The sequence below is a fragment of the Macaca fascicularis genome, chromosome 1 (assembly GCF_037993035.2).
Source record: "Macaca fascicularis isolate 582-1 chromosome 1, T2T-MFA8v1.1".
Lineage (NCBI taxonomy): Eukaryota > Metazoa > Chordata > Mammalia > Primates > Cercopithecidae > Macaca > Macaca fascicularis.
Genome location: NC_088375.1, coordinates 144,451,612 through 144,469,389, shown reverse-complemented (window position 1 = coordinate 144,469,389; position 17,778 = coordinate 144,451,612).

Below are 17,778 nucleotides of genomic sequence, written 5' to 3'. Positions count from 1 at the left end.
TCTTCTGATGAGCGTGCACCTTTGCTGTGTTTCTACTCTCTAAGGGACTTGTGGCTCAATCACGCCAGAGACTTCCTTAACTAACATGAACAGGTGACTGATTCTTTGTGGGATGGTCTTTAAGTAATCACACAAGTGGTTCAGATTTTGTCAGGCATTTTATATCTTGTACAGTTAAATTTGATTTCACTCCATTAAATTCAATAAACCTCATTGACGACCCACTGTGTGCCAGATGCAGAACCAAGTGCTAAGGATATACTTTTAAAGGAAGCAAACACAGACTCAACATCTCGGTGCTTCAGCCTAGTGGAACAAGAAACAGTAAGCAAATGATCTCAAACATGATGAACATCATTAAAAGGGAACTAGATATGGAGAAAAACCCTGGCAAAGTCAATGTCAATTTTACTTTGTTCTGGACAAATCTATTTCTGTCTCGAGAGATATAGTAACATTTAAGTTCATTGTTTCTTGGGAAGTAGCTATTCATTGACTTCTATAGATAGGTGCGTAGGAAAATGTGTTATTGGCTTGATTTCTTGTATAAATCCAAAAGAAGAATAGAAATTATTAAAGAATAGTTAAAATTTGTGGAATAGTTAATTATATATACTTAATTATAGAATTCTTTATACACACTTTGCATTTTATGAGAATGTAGACTAAGGCATTACACTCCTTCATTTTATTTGTCATCATGATCAAACCTGAACCTAGTCAAAATACTCACTTAAATAGGCTATTTGGATGGTTTAGTCACACCATGGCTTGGACTTTGCCTTCTTTTTCCCAAAGAGTGAAGCCTGTGACAAGGTCTTGCAAGCAGGTGGTTTCTTTTGGGAAGTGGTTCAGGAGACAAAAGTGAGACAACTGAGAAGACTGAAAGGTAGAAGAAAAGACCAGTCCTGGGGTGTGTTATTGCACTGATTACCACTGTGGGAAACTGGGACTCCTTCCTCTTGGGGACAGCCTTGAAAGCCTTGTGTATATACCTTAGAACTGCCAGACAGCCATAATCATCTATTGGCTTTCACATGCCATTGGAAAAGAGTGGCCTTCAGGGAGTATGAACCTCTCCAGCATGCCCAGGGATGGCTGAGTAGGTGTCTCTGGTGGCAGAAGAAAAGTCCAGGACAGAAAGCCAGATTATATGTAGCAACTGCAGCAAACTGTTGTCAGGTTCCAGTTGGTGGTTGCCACAATGATCAGAACAAGGCGGGGAGACGGGACCGCAGATATTCCTCAAAAAGAACTATTCAGAATATTTCCTTCCTTTCCATGGCTGAAAGGTGGAGGTCAGAGCATCTACAACACAATACAATGAAATTGGATATGCATACTTTCTTTGCAGAAAGGTCTCCTTCTGAAGCTGTCCTTGAATTCTTTGAATTCAGGGTACAAAATGGACCCCGGTGTCTAGAATGTTGATAAGGAATTTCATGAATATTTGTTAGCCAGAGCTTTAGAGAATGAGAGGGGAAGCTCTTCAAAATGCTGACAAAGACTCTCTTCTTGAACTAACTTTAATCAGGCTCCTCTGAGACCTCTGCTTGACTAGGCCTGGACTTGGGCTTCCCTCTGTCCTTGTAGAATTTAATGTGAGCAAGATTCCTAGTAAGTCAGTTTAGTGAACTGACTAACTTTCCCACTGTGGGTTTCTGACTCCTCTCCACATCTTATCATGTTAGCCCACCTTCAGCAAGAATTCCATTGAGTTGGTCTAGCGGGAGTCCCACCTACCCCCAATGTTTCTTCTTAGTATTTTACATTCGCCGACCCTCGCCCTTCTCCTTGGCTATAAATCCCCACTTGTCCTTGAGGGAGTTGGAGTTGAGCTCAATCTCTCCATGCAAGACCCTAATGCAGTGGTCCCTCTATTTATCATGAATCCTCCCCTTGAATTAAATTCTGCCTTACTGTTGTTTAACAAGCGTCATTGGACAATTTTTTCTTTAACGATACTGATGTCTATAGGCTGAAGAGAAACATTAGAGGCTTACTATGTGCCAGGCACTATTCTAACATATCAGAATAATGTCATCAAGCCGCTTCTATGTGCCATGCTTGTGCTAGACACTGGGCGGAGGGGGGTAGGTTGAATAAAATGTGGCTCTTTTTCTCAAAGAGGTCTCCATTACTGTTAGCAAAGAGTAAACAGATAAATGACACCACCATAAATCCTGAGTCATGACATGAATTTGTAGAGAGTGCAACTCTTCCTAGGGTGCTGGGAAGGGTTCACAAAGAAGGGGGCCAGGACTAATGCCCCCCTTTTACAGCAACCATAACTTCTAATTGCCCCTGGATATAGTTATAACTTGTTTGATATATACAGAAGCACAAGAATTAATGTCCTAATGATATGTATTATGACGTGGTGCTAATATATGTGAAGTTAGTACTGTCTTCAGACAGTTCACATTTCATTTTCTGAGCAGAATAGATAAGATTCCATCAAGTTTCTTCTTAGTTGCTAAAGACTTCATAAATTTCTCTTGTAATTGACTTGCTCTCAGACAATAATTGTTAACTGATAAATAGGAGAATTGTCAGGTGTGGAATCAGTGGTGAAAGAAAGATCGTTTCTCTGTTGCACTTATGAAGAATCACCGATAAGACCTCTGATCCCATTAAGGATATAAACTCTTCAGATGGAGTTGATGACAGCCCCATGGGCTGCCTGAGCCCTTGCCAGCTTGGCTGTTCTCAGTGCATGTTCAGCCAAAGGGAGTGAAATCAATGCAAGAATTTCATGGCCTCCAAGAAAATTACTGTTGAGAGATGACCTAGTTCTTTGATTGGTGTCACCAGAAGACAGGCCTCCTTGAGAAATGAATGTAATGACATCCACCAGCTGCTTAAATTCTTTCTATTATATGCATTTGCTTTCAAATGGTTTTAGCATTTTAGCATAAACTACCACTTGCTTTCCTCCCAGGTTTGGGCTCTGGGCATTTTTAAAGCAGCAGGCAGAGGCAGTGCTGGCATAAGCAGCATACTGCTCTGCATCTCCCAGGCTGGATGAAAGCTTCTTTGCTTGGATCCCTTAATGATTAAGGGCTAAGAAAGTGGCATGAGTGGATTAATGATTCCAAATGAAATTCCTCCCTTTCCTTTGTTGTGTTCTCATTCACAAGAATTACTGTGGTATACGGATAAATACTGGGACTCTAAGCACTATATTGCCACCTTCCCTTCCGGAACCCACATTTCCAGTACCCACATTGGTTCTTACATGGGTGTCCTGGCTTTACTCATTCTTATGTCTTCACTGACTTCTGAAAACTCTTGAAAGTGTCTTATTTTGTCCCTATGAAAGACCTAGATGTACATGAAGACAGAAAGTGAGCTACAGGAGTTGAAAAGATAAAATAAAAACTAGAGCGGAAGACACAAAGAACATCTGCAAATGAATGAAACCCCATGGACTCTGTGGATCTGCCATGATGGTGATAGCCTGCTCCCTCATCTCACTTTTTCACCAGTCTTTCCTGCTTCGCTCTCCCTTGCCTCCATACAGTGAAAGATGGTGGATAAGGTGCTGCAAAGATATAACAACAGCAGTAGCAGCAGCAATCTTTTAAACTGAACTTGTGTCTAAGTACTTACTATGTACCAGGCACTATTCTAAGCATTTTTTATATATTAACTTGTGTAATCTTCCCAACAACCCTATGGATTCATGCTATTATTCTTTTATTTTAGGTGAGGGACTGAGGCACAGATAGCTAAAGTAACTTAAGTTTATACAACCGTGTCCCTGTCTTAGTTACCGCTCTCTTCTGCTTGCGATAACCATGAAGGATTGAATACTTTTAATGTATTGATGTTAATGTTAATGTTAATGCCTGTCATTTCTTTGCCAAATGGAAAAGTTGGTGCTGAGAAGCATTGGAAGGAGAACATCCTGTGTCCCCTTCAAGGGGAAAGATCGTCAGGATCTCCAGCCTGATAATGTTCTTTTGGAAAATGTGAGCCATCCTCAGGAAGCCCCATGCCCATGACAAGCCATGCTACATACTTTGCTATCCAAACGTGAATGCACGGCTCCATTAATACTATGAACAGTATCTTTAAGACAATTTTGAACAGCAAGCTGCTAGCACATGCGTTCTTCCCAGGGGCCCACTTGTGGCCGCCCTCATCCACCTGTGCCAGTGTGTTACTTACTGGTTACTGTAGGAGGGAATGTTAGATAAGGTGTAATTTCTAACTGGTGCTGAGCTTTCATTTGAATCCAAGGTATTTGGGACAGAGAAAATTTGTGGAACAGGTGGTTTCCAGCATGTCTGTGGCTCAGAGGAAAAACATTAAGAATTTAGTTACAGGCCAGGCGTGGTGACTCATGCCACATCTCTACTAAAAATACAAAAATCAGCCAGGTGTGGTGGTGGGCACCTGTAATTCCAACTACTCAGGAGGCTGAAGCAGGAGAATCACTTGAACCCAGGAGGTGGAGGTTGTAGTAGAAAAAAGAAGAATTTAGCTACACTGGGGTCTTGTCTTCCTCTGTTCACACCTGGAAATCTGCTGTCTGTGGGAATCTGTGAGATCTGGAAGAGCTTGAAAGAGCTCCTGGATCCTTATCATTTTTGATGTGTGCCCTCGCAGACTGGTGTGAAAAATGTGGGCAGATTTGGAAGATTTTCCATCCTCAATCTGACTCTGACCATGGGTTCAGGAGGGGTTTTCCAAATGGCTTACTTGTTTTATGACACCTAAAAGGTGAGTATAACATGGTAGACCATTGGGTGACCTCCCTGAGAGGCGACCAAATAGCTGGTCCCCTCCAGTTCCATTGGGCAGTTCCACAGAGAGAGTTACTGAGCTTAGCTGGCTTGCATTAGGTACTTGACGATGTGCATCTGGCCAGGGTGCCCACCGGTTGACCAACAGCATGAAGAAGAAATGGTGTGAGTTCATGCTCTGGGCCTGTAGGCCTCATGCGTGTGCTTCATGCATTTGGGAAGAAGCAGCCCCACACCATAAAACCTTCCTGAAAGCCATTGAGGTACCTCTCTAAAAACCATAATAGACTGTGCTGAAAGCCTAACTTTGACTGATGTTAGGTTTGGGACTCTACCCAGGTAAGAATCCAGGCAGCAAGGAGACCGTAGAAGGCAGATGACCCAGAGTAGGGCCAAACTGTTTACCAGCAAGTGTGTTTTCGAAAATCTTCCTTAACTGGTCATGGCAGCGGAAAATACCCTGCTGTTAAACGCACCTGCAATCTGCTGCTCTCCCAGTCCACCTACAAAAATTTTGACCTTTAAAGAAATGATGGAGAAGCTGGTGATTTTTTCGATGGCATTGAAGCTCAGTCTATTTTAGGCTCCAAGGCAATTGCAGCCCTCTTTGCTCCCTATTTCACATTACTTTTAAGTCTTGTTCTGGCCACTATGAACCCTTCAGCACTTCTCCGTCTACAATCACTCAAGTCAAGATCTGTGATCTGTGATTTGCAGATGACATGCACATTTCTTGGCTGACGGTTGCTGAAGCAGTTTGCAAACCTAAGGCAGTTAAATGGGGAGGGGATGGAAGAGCAGATTACAACTATAATGCCACCCTAAATTTCAATTTTCATGCAAATGTATAACTGATTTCTCATTATTTTGAGTGAAGGGACAGTAGCGGTTGGTGTGAATTACCATATTCATATTTTGATGACCAAACACTTGGCTGATTTCTATTGTTTGTCACTCCTGTGAAACCACAGTACTTTAGAAACCCATGTTGGGGGGAAGATGTTATTAACAGCACTCCCTCCCCCCAAAAATATCCAAACACAAAGACAAAATCTTAGGATCCTCTCATTATGAAAATCTGTTACAGGGATGCATCCAAAAACACTCAGCTTCCTGAGTTTTAGAGCAATAATGGCTGTATTTTGGACCAGTTTTCATTTGAATATCTGCAAAATATGTAAATTACCAAATCTTTGAGAAAAGTTATTTCAGTGTCATTTACTGAAATATTCACTCATTAAAAAAAGACCATGTTAATGAAACCTAGGCTTATCTGATTTTTAAGCAGACATGATATGTGTGTAAATGTAATGTGATCTGAAAGACACATTAATGAGATTGCCATCAGAAGGATTACTGAGATTCTGTGTTCAGACACCGAGAAAAGCCAAATGGGTGTATCAAGCACCCATTTCTAATCTTCAAAAGCAAATTTATTGAAGTGTCTCAATTTTGCCACACACCCTAACATCTGCATATGGGACCAGATTCCTAATCCTGTCACACTGTGATGCTGCAGATTAAGAGAATGTATAATCAATGCCTCTGTCGCTATACATAAATATTGACTGCTAAATCAAGTGTGGGCTTTACAACAGAGACTCCTTATCCTCAGCAGATTTTGCACTAAACATTGCTGAAATCCTAGAAAATTAAAAACAACAACAACAACAACAACAACAAAACAGTGATAGTCTCTGGTATTTTCTTCCTTTATCTAATTAAAGAAATTTATCTGTAAGTGGAAGCTACCATATAAATGTTTCATCAGTAAACATGAAGCAAAGAAAAGGAAGTTCAGACTTAAAGAACACCCCACCATGTGTCAGACATTGTGTTAGATGCTTAACATACATTATTCCATTTAATAATAAATCAACACAAATAAGTATTCATTGAGCTTTCTCAACATGTCAGTGTTCTATGCTGGTTATAATTCTTCAAATATTTCTATGTATTTGTACCCCTTACCCCTTTACCACCATTTTTAAGTGTTTCTAACACTATATTAATTATACAAATGTTTGCAAAGAAATCTCTGAGAACTTTGTAGATTCCCAAATCCACAAAACTCCTACAAGGAAACAAGTAGAGAATTAAAGTCATGGTATCCAGTTAAATGACTCATGCCTGCCTCCCAGTTCAGGCAATTGAGATTTGTGCCTCATCAAAATTATAAATTACTCCGTGTTATGGACTTTCAGGGTCATTTAAGAACATTCAAAATGATGAATGTTAAATCCACAACTGCCAGGGGCTTATTGTACCGTGCATGTCATCTTGACACTCAATTGTTACTTTTAGTGACAATCAAAATAATTTTCTTTTAAATTACCTGCCACAACCCTTTCCAGTACTTCAGATTTCTGACTAATCTGTACTTTATTTAGCCTTTTGAGTTCCATTTGTTCAAATTCAATGTAAGGTAAAGCCTAGATGTTATCACAGCTCCTCCAGGAAATTGGAGAAATATCATTAGAGATGACAATATTCACAAAGCACTGGGGAAAGGTTGGGGTATGTCCCCTTGAAATTTTCCAAAGAAAGAAAAAACATATAATGGTAGAAAATATTATTGAACTTTTAAAGTGTATAAAGTCATCGATTTAAATTGTGAAATATAAGTCACAGTTCTATTGATTTTGTTACTGGATGAAAAATCACAAATTTTCTATCAAAGTGGAGAATAAAAACAAAGAAAGCTATGATCACATTGGAGTGCCTCTATCACTGATATCATATCTACCTGACTACGTCATGTTTGCTTTCCTGAAAGGACTTGTGTGTCCATATTATCATGTGTTGACTTTAGAATTGCTTGCAACACAGATTTTAAAAATGTGAATCCAATTCTCTCAGTCTACGACTGACTTCTATTTTTGGTAAAAGCAATCATGTAAAGATAGGTCCAAATAAAAGCCTTTCTTTCTGTATCCTTGGAGAACAATTTCTCAGAGACTACCGCTTTTACAGCCCTGTCTATAGTTCCTCCTCCATCTGCATCCTTCCTTCTCTCCTACCACTACCATTTCCTTTATGTGGTTCTGAATTTGTAGGAGGGGTCCAAAAGGAGTTCCAAGTATTTCAGGGCTGGGAAAACCAACCAAGTTTCATGCTTTAGAACCAATGACAATGACTCGTGGGCCTTCATCAAAGCCCAGTATTTTGCTTGCTGCATCTATGCTCAGTAACTTTTATCCCAAGACTCAACAACATGCCCAGAGTAGGTGGCAAAAATGACTACGCACTTCCTGGTTATAAGGCCCAAGATGGGAAGGATGTCATTTACTTGCCTGAGTTGCTTCATCTGCTACCATAACTGAGATGGGACTGCTCTGCTCTCCATGTTTGCTTGGAGAGTAGGTTGAGATGATCTGCAATACTGGGATTAGCAGGTGAAATAGTTTGGTTAAAACAGCAGAAATGCCTCTGGGACAGAAACACCAGCACTAGCCCTGATCACAGATCAGATCCTAGCAAGATTCTCTTGGGTGGAAGCTATACCAATATAGCAATTTACTTGGTGTCTGTAAGAGTTAACATAAGCTACCTCCAGTGGTGCTCAAAGTGCTCAGCAGAGTGGCCTGGGCTTTGGGGAATTGGAGAGTTCCCCTCTTCATGTGTTCTTATGTATATATCATTTGCTATAAAAGTCAGAGATCAAGCAGGTCACTTTTACACGAATTAGTTCATGTGCCTAATTCCTAAATTCCACACATCCTTCTTTTTTTTTTTGCCCCAAGAGAAGCTCAGAGAAATAAAGAGGCTAACCCTGAGTGCCAGGGAGTTGAAAGATTGTAAGTCTCATGTATCCTGGTTTCCTGGGCCAGAAAAATAAGCACCGTTTTGCAAACAAAATATCTTTAGCCTTCAGAAAAATGTTCCTAGCAGGCAAACATGTGACTGTCCTCCTCTATATAAATCAGTATCTACATCGTGTCCCAATCATGGGCATTTTGATCTGTTGGTACCCTAACTTACATTTAAAGAATGCATTTCACAAAAATATTCCATCAAATCTATAAGTAAACTATAGGCAAGGAGGACTAATTAATGACTACCTGAATATATCTTTGGTTGTCTTTTTTAATTTCTTTGAACATCAGGGTTATGAGCACGGATTCATTTGCATTACTGACTTAACTAATTTATCTGATTTTAAGGTCTACCATTACAGAAAATTAGTTCAGAAGTGTTCCTGGTTTCAAGTTCCATTTTTCTCTGGAAATAACAGATCACAGAATAGTTTACACAAGTTAAATAAATGTAACCAAATATACTCGTACTTCCTGAAACTGTGAATGATCTGGTGATACTGAGGAAGCAATTACAATCTTAATTGGCATCAAATTATAGGAAATTAGTTTCATGGTAAATATTCATTCTCTCTGTTGTCCAATCTATTATTTACGTTAGAGATGTGACATTTAGCGTGCTAGAAGGAACCCAATTTCATTTGTTTTTATAAAGCATTTTAATTGAGGATTAAAGAACAATCCTTAGTGAGGATCGCAGAAGGAGAGTTTTTCTGTTTTGTTCAGATAACACCAAAACAAATGCCAAGCATCATCTATCTTGAATGTTAAAGTCCTCTGAATAAAAATTAGTCTTAGTTGTTCAAGCACCATTTGAGTTAGTTTTAAAAGACAACCACAAGAAGAAGCAGGCTTAGTGAAGAATTTGAAGTCAGTAAAGGGAGTGTTTGGTTATCTTTGCTGCATAATTAAGCTCCATAATTTAGTCACTGAAATAGTTATTAATTATTGTTATCTCTCATGGTTCTTTGGGTTGACTGGGCTCAGATGTGTGGTTTTAACTTGGAATTTCTTGTGAGTTTTCAGCTGAGGCTGGCGTTATCTGAACTGACTGAGTTGGAAATCTAAAGTGGATTCTTTATTCTCATGGCTGATGCCCCAGTTGAGATGGCTGGAGCAGCTGGATGCTGGCTGGGCATCTCTCTCTCTCTCCACATGGCTAGCTTGGGTTTTCTCACAGCATGGAGGTTTCAAGACAGTTTGATTTTCACAAGGGGGTTGATACCTCCTAGAGAAAGCATTCCACAAGAGCCAGGCAGAAGTTGTAAGACACCTGTGATCCAGCCCTGGAGTCCAGGCAGCATCAGTCTGCTGTATTCTACCAGTCACAGCAGTCACAGGCTAGCACAGATTCAATAGGATGAAGAAACAGTCTTCACCTCCAGATGGTGGAAAAGTGTGTATAGAAGGAAGGGAGAAATTGGTGGTGATCATCTTGAGGACAAACTACCACAAGGAGAATAAACAATATTTATACTTACAATGTGTCTATCAGATTACTTTGGAGGCTGTTCCCACTTAGATTCGTCATATAGAAGATGTGGATATAGAAACATGCAGATAAATCAGTCAATGCCAAGTGTTGGGGAAACTTCCATAGCCTGCAGGTTCCCACAGAGAGGATAGCACTTCCATTCCTCCCCCATGAGGGGAAAATAAAGGAAAAAGCTTTCAGCCTCTCACCATAAGCTCATTCAGTCTTCCCCTTGGAAGAGAAATGACTTACCTGAGGAATGTGCTTGGAAGTAGTTGTGCTGGTGAAACTCAGCCTCTGTGGGGTTCTCTCTCTTTCAGAGTCAGCTCTTGTCAGGATGCACATTTATTTTTCCCTTTGGAGGAGGCCTCAGTCCAGCTCAGCCAAGGGCACATCTGCCTAATTCAGGACTGGGGTCTTGGGAAGTCACTTGGCCCCCAGATCTATGACATGTTCTCAAGTCCTGAAACCTGCTGACTCTGGTGTCTAATTTCTCAGTTGGGTCATATCTTGGGGTTATTTGTGTTCCCCAGCTCTGACAGTAAGATTCCCAAGCACTCATTTCTTCTTAACCAATTTCTGAAGGTAAAATTTTGGTTGAAGAGCACTCTTTTCTTCCTGCTACCATTAATTTGATGTTTATTTTGTGTCAGGCACTGTTCAGTATTTCACATTTCTTAGCTGGTTTGATCTTTACAGCAACTTCATATGACAGACATTGTTCCCCATTTTTCAAGCTATAAATCTGAGGCCCAGTGTCCCCCAATGGCCGTGTGGTGACACAAGGCTTTGAGCACAGATGGTTGACTTCCAAAGCCTATGTTCTTAACCATTATGCCACTCTGTGTTGTGACAGCGTCAAACATACTTTCATTCATACGTATTTTTTAGCTGATAATATTCTCGTGTGATTGCTTTCAGAAAGGCTTTTACATCAAATATTGATAATGATAATAATAATAAACATATTTTGAGCACTTACCATGTCCCAAGCACTGCTCTAGAGCTTTCCATGAAAGAACCCCTCTAATCTTCAGAACAATCCTGTGAGGTAGGTGCTACTATTACTCTATTTTCACAAGTAAAGAAACTGAGCACAGCAGATCCAAAGTCATGCTGCAGGATGCTGTGTAGAATGGCTCCCAGGACACTGGGAAAGCTCTTCTGCACCCCAGTATCTTCTCTATTGGTTCTTTAATGTCTGATATTCCTGCATGAGAAAACACAGCATAGAGAGAAAGCTTAATATGTATATACACATACTGAGAGAGAAGGCATTTACCTAACATCTCATTATAGGTATTAGAAATGCAGTCTCAAGAGCAGGTTCTCATGGGGTGACAGGTAGGGTATTCTAGGGGAAGGAATACCCCAAGAAAGGTAGCATTACAAAGGAAGAGGAGAAAGAAACATGTAAATGAGGAGACACTGATTTTCTTCCATTGCAAATGTTCCCAAGGCTGGCCCCTTTTCTATCACATTTTTACCCAGTAACTCATACTTTCCCTAGAGCTACTGCAAGCAAGAACTATTGAGAAAGTAGCCCATCTGAAAGTATATTTCCTGCTGTTTATCTGCTTCCAGAACTGGCTGAAGTTTACTTTTTGGTACTCCAGAGACCTAGCTTCTTCTTGCCTTCTTCCAGTGTGGTCTATTTAATCTCCTGTCGTGTGGGAAATTATGTTCAAAATCTCCGTGATCCTCTGTCCATAGTAAGTTATGCATGTAGTGACAAGTACATGCCACAAGGTCTTGAGATTATATCTGCAATGTGTTGCTGCTGGCTGTTGATCAAGATAGGCTGGAAGAAAAACATTATTTTCAGGTGTGAAAAACCGTCACCTTTATCAAATAATTCTTCTTGCATTTTTCCCAAGACGTTGTAGCCTATTTAAACTTGGGAGGTTAAGTTTGTAGCATTCATTATGACTGAAAATTTAGTTCACACAATCATGATGCTCTCTTTATTAGGTGTTACCGTTAAACAATATTAAAATAAACACAATGTTGCTGGTCTTTTGTAAGCTACATGGCATGTTTACTTCTTTGCCTGGTTTCTTAATTGCATTTATTCATCTTTCCGAATACCAGTGTCACTGTCACCCAGAATATTTGCTGTTTTGAGTATGTGGTTTACATTTTATTTTGCCCAATGATAGAATATGATGGGGACATCTTATCTGAGTGTTTTGTAGTATGCTGTAGTTTCAATTCTTGGCTGCTGGTTTCCCAGAGTCCCAGCTCATGCCATTGCATTCTGCTTTTGTAAATGGAGAATAATGGCTCTAAAAAAATTTCACCTTAGAATCTCATGACAGTGGAGAAGAAGGACCATGGACATACTAAAGCATACCACTCGGCTTCTGTAAATCATGCAGAGGATCATGAAAATGATTGAAAGTAACGTATCTCAAACAAAGAAGCCAGCTGTATAATTAAAGACCTGTGTCTGGCTGTTAAAAAAAAAATGGAAAGAATAACCTTGCTATTCATGTTGTTCAAAACACTGGAGCAGATTGAGTCATCTAGACCCAGTTTCAGAAGAAATGTTAAATACTGATAGGGGCATATTCAAGACCTTTAGTATTTTTGGGGGGAGGAGGAAGGAACATAAAAAAGCAATAATAAAGATAAATTTGAATGCAGGAAAAATACACATAATCCATGAACCCAACACCTGTTTTTGCATGTTTATCATCTCTGTTCCTATGTAGATCTAGGTTTTCTTTCATAGTTGGAGTCATAGAATATATTCTATTATCTAAGCTTTTATCCTTTAACATTATAGAAGAAAGTTGTTCCATGTTACCACATAGCCAATTGTTTCAAAACTTGTTTAATAAATTCTGTGTTGCTGTTTTCACAGGAAGAAACATGCACATGTATATTACTTGTTTTTTTCTGTTGACTCATACTCTGGAAATAAATTGTTTTCAGTGAGATTATTGGTTCCAAAAAGTATAAACATTTTGGTGATCTTTAGTAAGTTGTATTGCTTTCCAAAGAAGTGATAGAAATTATACTTGCCACCCCAACACTGAAAAAGTAGTAGTTCAATTTCAGTGTAACAGAGGATGCTACTGTGGCTATTGTATCTTTTATTACAATGAAAACCTTTAAAGATTTAAACCAAGCTGGATTGTCTTTCAGGAGCTGCTGCTAAACACCTTGATATCTTTGTTCTTGGAGAGAAATGAGCTAAGGAGGAAGACCATCTAAAAATACCACTAGACAATTTGTGCTCACTTGAGTGGTCTCTACTGGGCAAAAGGTTTTTAGAGTGGCTCGTGGATTTTCTGGCAAGTGGCAAACCATACAAGTGTTACAGGCCAGGAAGACAGGTACAGCCCTGTCGGTGTCAAAGAAGAACACCGGTAGCAGAAGAGCTAAGAGTGAATGAAAATTGAATTATCTTTACTTCTAGGACTTGTCTATTGAGAAACAGCAGCGCTGGCAGCCATTTACTACCAACAAGAGGCAGTTGCAAGAGAAGAATATAAAATATGCTCTGCTCAACCCCACGAAACTCAGAGTGTCTCACAATGGCCAATTTATTATTTTTACCCTGTCCAGTGACATGGAAGGATGCATCAGGGAGCTGCTAGCCTCTGCGATGAATAACTTAAGTCAGGCTGCAACATGTGAAATAATTCAGCTGACCAGGATTTATAACACTAGCTGGATTTTTTGCTTTCTTTGGGGTTCATGAAGCATGGTGTTGTGAGATACCACAGGAGTCCCGGAGTAAAGTTACATATCTATTTCTCTTCCTTATTTTTATTTTTTGGTATTTTCATATTATTTTATTGCCTAGTCCAAATGTCTTCCTAAGCAGGGTCCAGCCTCCTAGGGGACACATCTCTTCTGACTTTGAAAGTTAGAACCACAGACAGACAAGACTTCTAAATACTCTGTTTTTATACCCTCTTCTTCACATACCTAGTCCCAGATGGTTTTGACTGCCTGATGCTGTGTTGACTGTGTTGGGCTTCAATTTATTTTGCTCAATTATTTATGTGCATTTGCCCAAATAAGAGGTGTGGCAATGCAGTGGCATGCTTAACAGTTCAGCCCATCTCACTCCCTGGTTCACATGGCAGTGTGAATGATGGCTTGCTAGATTTGCAAAGGGGTACGGGGGACAGTTTCCATCTGCTGCCATTGCAAAACACATATTTCAGGAGCTACCTGGCTGGGCTGCTTTCTTTCCAGGTAAGGTCCAGGGACATTTCCATGCACTGAGTAGAGTCTGGATCTTTGTTTTCCAGGCGCCTCAGAAGACTAGGACACGGGGCAATTGCAAATCGTGGTCTTTGTACACTACATAGAATTTAGAGTAGGAAGGGACTTCAGAAGGTCATCTGGTCAAATTTTCCACTTTCTTTGAATTCCCATTTTGAGAGAATTCAAAGGAAGTGGGAAAGGAGAATTCGAATTCTCATTTTTTAGAGGACCAATGGTTGGCAACATCCCTTTTTTGTGTTGTCATTTGGAAATTGTGTTAAAAGTCTTTCTTTCACAGTTGCCCTTGGTCCTTCCAATTTTCACTTTAACTGGGAAATTTTAATGAGATCCTTCAAGCAATTAAAAGAGGAGGAAAAATACCCACAGAAGCAGAATTTGGAGGGTAGCTATGGCTTTTCTCTGTTGACAAACCCCTTTTTGACTTCTTGACATCACTGAATCAAGTCTTAGTGTCTTGAGAGGTTACTGCCTGAATACAGGTTAAATATTTTAATATTCACTGATTGGAGGAAAGTACCATGAGCAAATCTAATGCAGGATCCTGGAATGCTGAGGGCATTAGTGGCTCCACAAAATGTTAATGCATTCTTAATTATCTCAAGTCACTGCACGCCCAAGTAGCTCTTTTACAAGAAAAACACAGCTTACTGATAATGAGCACAAAAATTACTAAGAGGTTGGTGGAGTAAATCTCTTAAACCTCTTTTCTTTCTTTTTCTTCTCCAAATTTTGATGTGACTTTGTTAATTTGAGTATGTGTCTCTTTGTAGATTCTACAGATAAACTTAGGGCCCCACAAGTCATTTTGGGTGGTTGAAATAACAGCAGTTTCTACCTTACAGAAACCTCTAAAGATCATCATTATGATAATCATGACTTATTTTATTGAATCTATTAGGCTTATGAGGTCTTAAGTTCAAGATCAGCCTGGCCAACATGGTGAAACCCTGTCTCTACTAAAAACACAAAAATTAGCCAGACGTAGTGGCGGGTCCCTGAAATCCCACCTACTCAGGAGGCTGAGGCAGAAGAATCACTTGAACCTGGGAGATGGAGGTTGCAGTGAGCCGAGATTGCAGCAGCCTGGGCAATGGCCTGGGTAACAGACAAAAAAAAAAAAACCAAAACCAAACAAACAAAAAAACCTCAGATTGTACCCACTAGTTGCAGAGTGATTTTATTTTTATTTATTTATTTTGAGATGGAGTCTTGCTCTGTTGTCTAGGATGGAGTGGAGTGGCAGGATCTTGGCTCACTGCTACCTCCACCTCCCGGGTTCAAGCAATTCTCCTGCCTCAGCCTCCTGAGTAGCTGGGATTACAGGTGCCCGCCACCACACCCAGCTAAGTTTTTGTATTTTTTGGTAGAGATGGGGTTTCGTCATGTTGGCCAGGCTGGTCTTGAATTCTTGACCTCAAGTGATCTACCCAGCTTGGCCTCCCAAAATGCTGAGATTACAGGCGTGAGCCACCACCCACTACAGTGATGTTCTATTTAAATGTGTGTTATATAGGTTGCCTCATTTTCTGGTCACAGGGTCCCCACAAAGCAAGCATTATTACTTATTATTGCCATTTTTCAAGGGGAAAACAGAAATACAGGAGGACAAATGGTGACTTACTGTTAGTCATTCAGCCTGTAAGTGGGAATTGAGAGCAGGATCTCAGGTCCTCTGACCTGCTCTGTGCTCTCTCTTTCACTTAGTTTTCCCGTTTCTTTAAGCCAAGTAATGGAAGTGATTTGAAAGCTGCATTCTCAGCCTATTGTAAAGTGGTTTGCTGAAGGTGTTTCTTCATCACTCTCATTCTTTAATGTTACCTGACACCAAAGACCTCATGATGGGAAATACTGAATGTGGATTTCGCCAGTCTGCTGACACCATCTTGTCACACATCACAAAATTACCCAAGCTCATCCCACTGATAAGAAGCATTTGGGTGGTGTAAGGTGGGGCCTTAGTTGCTATCCTTACTACCCTCCATCAACTGAGGTATGGTTGGCCAATGATCCTCATTGACATTTGGGGATTCTGTATAGAATTAAGAGTATCCATTGTGAGAGCTGAGACCTGAGACAATGCACCAAGTCAGGCAGAAGTGTGTTGCATCAGCACCTTGACAACACAGTCTATTCTCACGTGTTCAAGGCCTGAGCCACCACTGCCATCACGCTGACCCCAAGTGGCTGCGATTTCAGCAAGATGGGAATACCAGTCACCCACTTTCTTCTTGACTGTGTTCTGCGGGGCTTCCTGATAAAAGATGTTTATTCAGAGAGAAAGAGACAGGAGAGTGAGGTGGCATACAACCTGCTATCCCCAGACTTTGCCCAGGTTTTAGAGTTAATATCTTCTTTGAAGGCTCTGAAATCTGGGACAGTCCTTACCATGACTGAAATCTGGAGAGGAGATGTGGACAGAGGATCATTTTTGTGTTGAGTCCCTAGGTGACCCTCTTCTCTTCTTTGTAACAATTTGTGTTGTGCCTGGGCCCTTGTTAAGTCCTCTTTGTGTTATCTCTGGCTGTGACTAGGACAACATGTGCTCTTCTCCCACTTTCAGCCTGGAAGATCCAACTTCTGAGCCCTGAGTGACAGACCAGCTTTATAATGGGAAGCTGACACCGGGCTGGCTTCAAGGGCTATGACCTGTGCGGTTGCAGAAAGCCTTGATCTCAGAAGGGTTGTGCACTTGGTTTACAATGCTCTGCCGTTGCATGTTGAAATTCTTAATTTTTGATCAAGGAGCCCTATATTTTCATTTTGCACTGTGCCCTACAAACTATGTAGCTCACCCTGCCAACATCATTAGCTTCCCTGAGTGTAAGAGTTCAGGAGAAACTTAGATGCTATTGTCTGATTCAATCATTGCAGTGTACAAAAAGGAATGTGGGGAGCAGTCACTGGGTGACTAGCCTGAGGTTACTCAGGAAGTTAGAGGCAGAGCTGCAATCAGGGCCACCTCTCTTTACTGCTAGCTGTGTGCTCTTTTTACTGTACCCTGATCACAAAACATCTCCCAACCCAGGATCAAGGTCTACCTCATATGTGGGCACAGCAGCGTGATCACCCTCGCAGTCATCTGTACTCCTCCTTTGCTTTGACCAAAGAGACAGGAAGGGACTTTTGCCTCACATAAAACACCTGTCAAAGGCTTGGCAAAAACAACAGATAATAGAGAGCATTGGCCTAAGACCAATGTTTCAACCATGGTGTCAAAACAATATTTTGTCTCAGTAAAGAAAAGCTATGTCACACGTGGATTATTATTACTAATAATCAGACTAGTGGTACTTGTGAATGATTTGGTTTCACACTCACACTTGGACAACTATGCATACTGAGTATAACTGACCTTATGAGAACATCATTCTCACTAAGATTATGATGTGCTTTCTTGTGTGGGAACTGTACATAATATTGAGTGTACCCTTGGGAGGATGTCCTGCCTGTGATGTTGTCTGTCATGGGAAGAAGAGTGGTTGAGATCTGAGGA